The sequence below is a fragment of the Diplotaxodon limnothrissa genome, linkage group LG15 (genome assembly GCF_057381915.1).
Source record: "Diplotaxodon limnothrissa isolate DT_005_m linkage group LG15, D_limnothrissa_male_GT1.1, whole genome shotgun sequence".
NCBI classification, from domain to species: Eukaryota; Metazoa; Chordata; class Actinopteri; order Cichliformes; family Cichlidae; genus Diplotaxodon; species Diplotaxodon limnothrissa.
This window is the reverse complement of record NC_140610.1, coordinates 37039951-37051198: the sequence shown is the minus strand read 5'-3', so window position 1 is coordinate 37051198 and position 11248 is coordinate 37039951.

The window sequence follows — 11248 nt, the reverse complement described above, 5'->3', positions numbered from 1 at the left end:
TTTAAATACAATAATCGCTTTACACTTAGTTTGACATCTGTTCTGGAATCCAACGGAGGAAGAAACTTCAAGATAAAACACACTGGTAATAAAACAGTTTGTAGTGCCATCTTTGAGAAGAGGCAGTAGGTGGGAGTAAAAAAAACTAAAGAAAAACAGAGAATGCAAAAGAAGAGGGTGTAAAGGAGGAGAGGAAATAAAGATGCATCTGACGATAACTGAAAAACTTTTTGTTTTAGTCAACATAGTCAAATGAAATATTATTAGATATCATTATCACTATTCTGGGTGTCATTGTCAAGCATACGGAGCACAAGAAGTTAATGATGACATCTATATGGATAAAAGACAACAAAGTTCTTTACTGTAGCTCAACCTGCTTTTAGTGTGATTTAATATGTGAACATCTTAAATTAGATTTTATGTGGTTTGAAGTCACTTTCAAAGTAAATGTGAGAGGAAAACACAGAGAATAATAATGTGTGGGTACTTTTAACAGATATATACATACATTTTCATGTTGTTCATCCACTTTGGTAGAGGGTTAGTTGATGCTGCTGGAATGATTTTACAATGGAGGAGAAAGTCACTTCTCTACTTCATCCTACTCAAGTATGATCAGTGTTAATATAACACCCACATCGTTTTATAGTGGTAATAACATGGAAGCCAAACTGGGCTTTAATTTAATCCTATCAATGTATCCACCTCTCTGCCAAAATACACAAGCACATCTCTATCTACATGGGTCTGACAATGTTTTATGGTATATGTTAATAATAAACAACATTTGCTGTGCTGTCAAAATGCATTTCCAGTTATGCAGAATCATGAGACATTTTGGTGCTACAAATCAAAGGTTTATTTATTTTTTTGTTCAAAGTTAAAGTATCTGGAAAGAAACCCCGGAGCTAGACAGCTGTTCCTTCGTTGGTGTTCCTGTTTCGGGAACACACCTTACCCCCAGCTGCTCTGACCCGGTTGTCTAGCCATCGCAACTTCGCCCGAGTTAAAGTTGCTCAAATCCTTAAGCTTACACTCCATGTGGGAAGATATGGACACAGTGAAGTCAATTTTAGCTCATGTTTGAGTTTAACATCACTTTCAGATATATGACTCAAGTGTGCAACATACAATATAATAAGAGTATGGACGATCCCTAGTTGTTTTTCACAATCCGAGTTCCTTTCTTTATGAAGTACACATCCATAAATCCACCTAAACATTCTCACCTGATATGGATGTCTTTTTTTAGCATTTGTTTTAGTGTTTATTGACCTTTAAAGACCTCACTCTCAGATGGCAGGTGACACCTATACACCACTGATACCCTTCTCCTAATCTTCTATCTTACACAGCTTTGATACTGATGCCATGTACTGCATACTGAGAATGTGTATTATGCATAAAAACACTTTGGCTTACACAACCCATATACAAACACACACATTTTCAAGTTCAAACAAGTGCATGAACACATATACAGAGGGTCATCGTAGTCTCTTAGGACTAACAAGGAAACGATCTCTGTGTATAGGCAGATGTAATTTCCTTTCCCATTTCCTCTGCACGGACAGCAATTACTGATCCTCAGCCAGGCAGTGATAGAAGCTAATATTGCACCGATATGATAATCACCAGCTTATTGGACAGCACATTAGAAGAGTGTTTGGTCATCAAGGCAGAAGGGACAGATGGGGGAAGTAGAAACTGGACACACATGCAGAACTGTACGCAGATTGGTGCACGCACTGAAATACACAAATACACTAACTCTCAGTCTTATTTTCTATATATGTTACTCATGAAAGTGAAACGGTAGTGTAGATAGAGAAAGGTGGGCGAGGATGTGAACGCACTGAGAGATAGGACAGACAGAGGAAGATGGTGCCGAGATGAAATCGGGAAGAAAAATTGAGACGTGAAAAATCAGCAGATAAATGAATCTGATGACTGTGTAAAATATACTTGTGCATTTTGTGAGGATTCCCATGCATGAGTACCTATCCTGTACAGTACAGATGGCTGCTAGTGTTTCAGAAAAGATACACGTGACTGCACATACAGACTTTGTTTACAAGTGTTAAAAGCATGCTACTGTACTGTAGATAAAAGAGAAAGATGGTGTGGAATTTGCCTGGAAGACTTTAAAACAGTGTGACTGATGAATTTGTTGTGTTAAATTTCATTGACATGAAGACTTCAATAGAGAGCACTCAGTAGGTGCTTTATTAAGAGATAACAGTCACATTTAAGGGTTCCTCTCAGTATTTGTGTTACTGTGTGTCCTAAAACATCTATACACTCTGCCAATGACACATTCAAACAAAATTGTTTTCCTCCTTAATTTTTCATAATTAATTAGAACTTAAATCCTCTGTTAGGGTTGAAAGTGTTACAACAATTTCATTCTGTACATCTGGAATCACTTTTCTGAAATAAATTTTAATAACTGAATTGAATAAATTGATATGTTACAGTAGGGAATTAACTGGACTTTTTGATTAAGTGAGTTATTAGATTTTTTTTTATCTTTATTTCTTGTTTTTTAGAACTAAGTTTCAGCTCTTCCACTGCTTCTTACGTCTAACCTAACCCTAATTTTCTAATAAAAGAAGGAAGCACTCCTACTCATGTTGAGAAGCTCTTGCATTGTTGGCAGGATTTCCTTCTAAAATACAGGAAATACGGTTTCAAAATTAGACTGAAGATTATCATGCGTAATGTAAAATAACAGAAAAAATGTAACTGAATAATGCATAATGAATAATGAATGTGATACCTAGTATTTTTAACACAAGTTGAGGAGACGAATCAGGGATCTGCAGTTTGGGTTTTTTTTCATTAACCTGTGCCCCCTTGTTTTCTCTGAAATCAACAGTATGTCATATTAAAAAAGTTGGCGGCAGCCAGTGCTATCCTTCAGCCTCCCAGTAGATGCACCAGTGGTTTGAATTTCAAAAACTAAAGTAACCTTGTTCTCAAGTTATCACATTTACAGGTTTTTCAGAAACTCTGACCGCAGACTTCTTCAACATTTTTAGCAGCTACACTTATGGTATCAATTTCAAAAATTCTAGGAGCTAAGCTGTGATGTTAGCTAGCTGCATATTTCTTTTTTTTGGGGGTGATGTAAACAATTTTTTTATTATTTATTTTTAATCAACCAAAAGATAATTTCTGGAAACTGCCTTTTTCCCCACTCAGTTCTCTGAGGAACATTATGCAAGTGATGTATTGATTTGATGTTTTATTCCATTATATTCAAGAAAAGGCAAAAAGAAAAAAATAAATATTAAAAAAAAGCAGGCATCTTTACAGTGGATGAATAAGTAGTACTTATTATCTGTTAATCATGGCACGTGTGAGTGAGTTGGATATATTAGGGAGCAATGATTTTAACGTTAACAGTGTTTTTAGACAGTTAGCTGTTTTTTTGTTGTTGTTTTTTGTGAGGGGGGGGGGGGGGTGTCCCTCGCATGGTGAAAGTCTTGTCCAGTCCACTTGGTGTTTAATTAATTTTCACATTGTTATCCCATTTAAGCATAGATGGAATCAAGATTGAGAGATTTTAGCAGTAGTTAGTACAAATTCCAAATATAGAAAAAACTATAAAATAGGCGAGATGTGTTTCTTTAAACATAGTGAAAATGGCTTGGCAGAAATGTAGATCAAATAAGTACCCAGAATGTTAATGACGCAAATGTGATTTTGGTCTTGCGTCCAAAGCTGAAATACAACATAGCTATACGAATAGTTATCGTCCACCCAGATAAACAAAACTAAAGATTAATACCATTTTCAAAGCACAACGTTTTACAACAGCTTTGTTAAATATTAATTTCAAATTAGATGTTAGGGGTCTGTTAAGATACAGAGACTTCAAATGCATTTTAAAATCAGGCTGGGTTGTTTAAACATGAATGCGCTGTGTGTGGTTTTAAGGCTGTCTGTAAAGTTCATTATTGAGTCTCTCTAGTTTCTCTGGCATTCCCAGCAGTTTCCTGGTGCAGCATTACAGTCAGTAAGGCTGCTTTACTGAGTAAAGTTTAATTGAGGACCCTTGAAGTATTTGTGCTGCAACTGTCAACTATTAACCTCAGTAATTAGAGTTTATGATGCTAATGTTCTCTTGCTGCTTCACAACCACAGCGCCCACCAGGCTGCTGAGTGACACTTGAGGGGGCAGGAGTGAGTGACAGCAGAGAAGAGGAGCAGACAGGCTGACCAGATGGCTGGAGCTGTAGTGCCTGCAGTGCTGTGGCTTAATACCAAAGGAGAATGTTCAAGAGAGAAGTGGTGATGATACATAGGAAAGTATAATTTGGGAAAATGTTTCACTCAAACATTCAGTTTACAGTCCAAACCAGAGTTTGCTTTGACGTTTTGAACAACTGCACAATATTAATTTTAGGATTTTAATAAACAAGCTGCTGCTGAAAAAGAAATGCATCCAAAGTGTAGCGATAATATGTGTGATTTGGCAAAATTTGAGGGATCTTCCTCCTCAGCTACTAAACCACTCTATACTGCTACCTTGTTTCACTCATCCAAATGGTTTAGCCAAGCTGTTAAGGATTTTATTTAAATTTTTAGTTTGACAAATCACATTTGAATGACTTTATAAAAACACAGATCAAATGGACACTTTGTCATGGTCTTGAGTCTGGTGACTCAGTATTGTTAATATTTGTTTCAGTTTTATTCTTGTTGTGCTTCTGGAGAATTTCTACTTCTTAGGTTTTGGTTCCCGTGCTTCCTCTGTTCTGTGTCTCTGTGCCTGTCGTGTGCTCCTTGTTTTATTTTGCCATCACCTGTTCTGCGTTCAGTCTCTATCCTCATGTTTCTGTGTCTGTCTGGGTCTCCCGTCCCCTGTCTGGTCATCCCAGTCTTTACGTTCCCTCTGTATCGTGTCAGCTCGTGTCTCTGAGTCTGTGTCTGTAAGTTCAGTCGTGCGTTTCCTGTTTTACTTTGAAGGTCCGTGTCTTATATCAATGTATTCAGTTTTGCTTCCCTTGTCTTATCCTGCCCAATTAGTCCCAGCTGTGTTTCCCTTCTGTCTCTCGTTTCCTGATTACTCTGCTGCGTATTTTAGTCCTCTGTCATCCTCTGCTTGTTGTCACGTCTTTGTGCTGTTTTCTCCCGTCTTGTTTCAAGCCAGTGTTTCCTAGTGTCAAGTTTCCAGTGTCAGTTTAGTTTAGGTTTCATGTTTGAGGTTTTGGTTTGTTTTGTGAAGTTTGTTTCTTTGATGAGTTGGTTTTTCCCAGCGAATAAAGCTGCGCCTTACGTTGACCTTCCATCTGTGAGTCCTGGACTTGGGTCATCCTTCCTGCCTGCCACGCAGCACACACTGTGACACTCTTAAGCTTTCAAGTCGTCAGAGTTAAACTTGGACCTCACATCTCGATTAGAAACAAAAATGCACAGTTCCCCCATGGTTCCTGTTTATGGTTTTGTTTCAACCCCTCCCCTCTGTTGTTTATGTAAGTCTTACCTTAAATTTAAAAAGAGGTTTCCCGACTATACCAGCTAATCCCGTTTCCCACGCTGTTAAAATTTGACCTCTTTTTTTCCTTTATGCCAGCTTTATTCATGTTATAATCTCTGAATTTGTCCTGCATTCCTCGTGTTCCACTGTTGAAATTGCATTTACGTTGTATATGTACATTGTAAATATATTTTGATAAACAATTTTTACTGCAGTGGCAATTTAAGAATGTTTTGTATTGAATATTTTTAAATAGCCATTCATCAAACAATGAATAAGAGCAGAAGAACATACTTTTTTGCTGTTTATGTCAACTCAGTATATGCTGTAATAAAATCAAAATAATAACAACTACATGATAAATTAACATACGTGTCTGTGTTTTTATACACGAGCGAAGCATTATGATTATGCCGCAGGCCTGGCAAAAACCACCTGTAGGGCAGGTTTTTGCAAGTTAATTTAATCAAATATGCAATAGTTGTTTGCTGAATTATTTTAATGAATGAGGTTCAATACTCACTTGGAGGTGAGGTATAATGCTCATTTTGTGTTGTTGCACTGTATTTTTGAACTACTAAGTCAAAAAATGCTGACTTTGCTTAAACAGTTGATGCTGTTGCAGGATTTCCTTCCTGGCAGGGGCCTTTCCAGTTCTACTGACCAAGCATTCACACGTAGCATTTAGTGCATTTTTCATCTCACAAACACATATACACACACACAAACACAATTGCTTCAGCTGCAGCAGATGTGTTGCTTTCTGCCTCTATTACATGTTTGATCTCTTCATACTTTTCTAAACTAATTTTAGATTTATTTGGAATATCAGCACCTCTTTAATAGACCTATCCTTATTCGTGACTAGTCATATGCTCCCTATGCCTTTTCATTTGAACACAATCTGCATAGCCTTATTTCTAATAACTTCATTTAACCAGGAAAAAAAAACATTGGGATGTAAAATCTCAGTTACAAGGGTAACCTGGACAAAAACAACACATTGCATAGAATTATTAAAAAAAGAAAAAAAGTCAAATAACGTATTCACAGAGTAATCAAATAATTTATCAGTTAAACATTTGCATGCCAATCTTTGACTGTTTAAAATATTAAGCCTTGTTAGAGTAAACAATGTCAGAAAAGAAAAGATACTCAGGGTTTTATTGAACTTTATTCATATTACAGGCCCCTGGATAGTTTTACCAGGTTTGTTTACCCTAATTCACTAACAACCAGACACACAGTTAACTTGGTGCTGCCAGCAAATAATACAGTATTGCACTCCATAGTAACCAAGGTTGTCAATACTGAGTTTTTTAAGCTGACATTAAAAATACGTTTTTATTATGTATATACACAGTTCCACAAAGGTGAAAATAAGATTAACTTGTACCTGAATAATGGGGTGAGAAATGTATGCATAAGGAAAGGAAAGGAAAGCACCTGTCATTATTTCTCATCCATGTGGGGCCAGTGCTATGGCACAGGCAGTGGAACCAGTCATTAGTTTTTTATTGATGATGTGACTACTTATATAAGTGGTAGAATGAATTCTGAAGTTTACAGAGCCATACTCTGTGCTCAGATTCAGTCAAATGCTGCAGATCTGATTGAAAAATGCTTCAGAGTGGAAATACATAATACTGCAAAAGCAACCCACGAGACAAAAGAGTTTCTCAAGTCAAAGAAAAGGGATATTCTGATATCGACAAGCATACTTTTCAGTTAATACATACAAAAGTTAAACAGCTGACATTGTTGCAACTACTAACGTGGTGACACCTTACTAATAAGAGAAACAGTTCTGTTAAGAGCTGCAGACAAGGCTTTTTTATGTTGCAAATACTGTATAAAGAGTAGCTTTGTGAGGAAATACTTAAAAGTTAAGTTTAAATTGCCAATCACAGGTTTCACTCCTTCTCTGTGACCTTGTAGGAGTTGGGTTTTGAGGAAATAGCATTAATTTTGTTCAGTGTTAAATCCTTTTGAAGAGTGGTCTCCTGTGATGTTATATATAACGAGTTCATGAAGAATTTTCTAAAGAAAGATTGAGAGCAAGGGAAGGGGGGGAAAAGAAACAAGGAACTAAAACAAGAGACTAGAAGGGAGATTATTTCTGAACTTTTTACAAGTTCATTACATTATTCATTGCTTATCCACCACCTTGTTTGAGCTTTTATGGGTTTCCTTTCTCTCGTGATTATTCTTTCTCCTATTTCCCTTATGTTCTTTATCTTATCGGCACTGTGCAGTTGTTCCATGGCACTCTGGGAAACTTAATTTGATTATCAGGTATTTAAATCCATGGTATTTTCACTCTACTCCTTGCTTCTCTCCGATTCCCAGCAGGCCCTTTTGTGTGTGGAGCAATGCTATGACTACTGGGGCTAGAGACTAGTGAAAAATCAATTCTCTCCACCATGGTCTACAATTTGAGGTATCTTTCATAAATTTCTGCAGTGGATTTTTAACGGTTAGGCACCGTGAACGGTATTTTTGGTCAAAGCGGGGATGAAAAAGGTAACATCTGAGAGTTTAAAAGAGATCATGAGAGAAAAATCAAGGTTACTCATGGTAAAGCTCAGGCAGCAATGACACCATGTGCAGAATGTTTTGGTCATACTGGTGTGGGTGGTTCCTTCCTTTCATGGCACTCTTTGTAGGCCAATGATGATGTTTCCAAAAGAAATTTAAAAAAAAAATGAGGATGAACCAATTGTTTTCTCTTCTTTTCCAATATTGGAACTTTGCTCCTCCCCTTTGTGAGTGTGGACGCTTCATCTCTTTGCTCTTGAATGCTTTGCTTCTTATATTGATTTTTATTGATTTTTATGCTGATTTTTTCCCTTTTTTCCGTGTGAGCTTACCTGCGATAACTTCTGGACACTTGTAGATCATTAGGACTAGAGTGTTCTTAACAGAAACAGCAACATTTTATGGTTACCTTGTCCTCAGCGCTCCGTGTGTCTGTGGCCTAGACACAGCTGAAGCCTGATTACAGCGTCTGGGCACCGAGCAGCCTCAATAGCCTGGAAAGGTGCTAACCGCTAGGCTAACTAGCAACAAGATGCCTTCCCTCTCCACAGATGACTACCACAGCCTCCTGCAGAAGATTGCAGTACTGGAGACAAAAATTCATCGCTTAGAAGTAAACGTGGAGGTAAATGGACTGTGTGGAAATGAAACAACCTTGCCTTTGATTCAAAACAATGGCGATGAGCAAGCTAGTACACAGCTAAGGAGCACAGATAACATGACCAAGAAAGTAGACTCTGTGCATTATTATAAATCCTCAAGTGATAATCCCCCCTTAGACTGTCTTGGTGCAAAACCAAGACATAAATCATGTCTCCTGGAAGGGGGAGGACGTATCACAGGCAGGGCACAGCGAGCTGAAATCTCTGAAACCGACTGGCCTTCACTTCCTAAGAGACAGAGAAGCTCTTCTACCCCTGTATACGGGAGGAAACAGGACTGGACAACCGTGAATAGGAAGGTTAACAACAAACCTCCAAAACAACTGAATGTGAAACTGCAGAACAGATTTGCTCCACTATCAAAGGACCCTGGATCTATATCGGACAACCATCCATCTAAAAGCAGCGAAATAAGGTCTGAAAATCTGTTGAAAAGTGAAAGGCCACAGGGAAAGCTAAAGGCTAGGCCTGAAACTCTGATTGTGGGTGACTCTGCCGTAAAGGATGTACAAAGGATGTGCGGTAAGAACACTAAAGTCCTCTGCTTTCCTAACGATATGGTCAACAACCTGAAGGAGAGAATTCTTCAAATTGCAGATGAATATCCAACTGTGACAAACATTGTTCTGCATACAGGGTCAAACGATGTGTCCAAACAACAGTCGGAGGTTCTGAAACGGGACTTTACTGGATTATTAAATACTGTAAACTCTCTGAATGCAGCTGTATTCATCAGTGGACCTGTACCGCCGGTCAGAGGAGGAGACGAGAGATTCAGCAGGTTGTTTACACTGAATAAATGGCTTATATCAGCATGTGCTGACCACTCAGTGCATTTTATCGACAACTTTAATATTTTTTGGGAACGCAGGCATCTGTTCAAAGCAAATGGATTTAATTTTAACAAGTCAGGGGTGAAACTGTTCACCTCCAACTTGTTTTATTCCATACGTCATCCATCCGTGCTTGGTGCCAAGGCTGAGATAAACGAGGAGTTATCTCATAAAGAGGAACAAACAGTACTCCAAGAACAGACAAAGCCCAGCAGAAACCTTGAGGAGGAGCTCCATTTGCCCCCACCCGGGAAGAGCCTCAGAAAGGAGAGACATCCATGGCATCTGAGGAAGAGCCTCAGAAAGGAGAGACATCTAAGGCAAGAAGAGGGGTCCCTATTTGCCTCCAACTCTCTCAACAACACCAATGACCAGGACAAGGGACCACGACCTTCCCCAGTCCCCCAAACCCCTGACAGGCCATCACCCTCCTCCCCCTCCCTTTCTCCCTCCTCCCCACACCTGAAATTCACTGAGGAGATGATGGAGCGGGTCAATGCTGGGCTCAGATCTACCCCCCGTCCCAATCCCTTTTTGTCCCCCATAAACCCCCCACCAGAGCGGCCAAAGGTTCGCCATCGAGCCCCACCCTCAACAGAGCAATCGAAGTCACATTGCCCAGCCTCGCCCCCCTTAGTTCCTCTTCATGCCCTGTCTCCGCAGTCTGATGCGTGATGTGTGAAGGGTCCGGGCTGTGAGGATTATGGCAGTGATGACTTTTCCCAGGAGAAGCTGGGACCCTGTTTACTAGAAGGTTTTAAAATTTCTGTACTTTTAGGTGACAGGAGACATGTGGCCTGGTCAAAACACAGAGAGCTGCACTCTAAAAGATCTTTAAACATAGTAAACATACCTTGTGTGCCACAGACTGCTCCCAAACACGAGGGGACAAGTAATACCTCTAAAACACTTAAGTTGGCTTTATTAAACATTAGATCTCTAGCTGGGAAAACATTTTTAATTAATGATTTAATCACTGAGCACAGCCTTGATTTTATGTTTTTAACTGAAACTTGGTTGGACCAAAGTAACAGTGGAGCTGTTCTCATCGAGACGACCCCTCCTAACTACAGTTTTATCAGTGAGGTCAGGGCGAGCAGGAGAGGAGGAGGGGTTGCTGTCTTATTTAATGAATCATTTCAATGTAAGCAGCTATCTCCTGGAAGTTTTCAGTCTTTTGAATATGTGGCTTTACAGCTGAAGGCCCCATCCAAAGTTGTGTTTCTTAATGTTTACAGGCCTCCCAAATACTGCACAGACTTTTTTAATGACCTCAGTGAACTGCTGTCTGTGATCTGTGTTGATTTTGACTGTGTAATTATTGCTGGGGATTTTAACATTCATGTGGACAACCCTCAGGACAAAGGGACTAAAGACCTGAGTAACACTCTGGGCAACTTTGGGCTGACTCAGCATGTAACAGAGGCCACACATAATAGAGGACACACTCTTGACCTACTGATCTCCAAAGGCCTGAGCATTTCAAAGGTTACTGTGTCTGATGTGGGCCTGTCTGATCATTACTGTGTTTTCTTTGAAAGTAAAATCTCAGCCCACACAAATATATCAACAACAGTGATCACAAAACGGTGTATAACTGAACACAGTAGTGCAATTTTTAACCAGGTCTTCCCATTAACACCTGACCTGTCCAGAGGGTCAGTCAATGAGCTCGTCAATAGCTTCAATGCTAACATGTTAAATGTAATGGACACTATTGCTCCCAT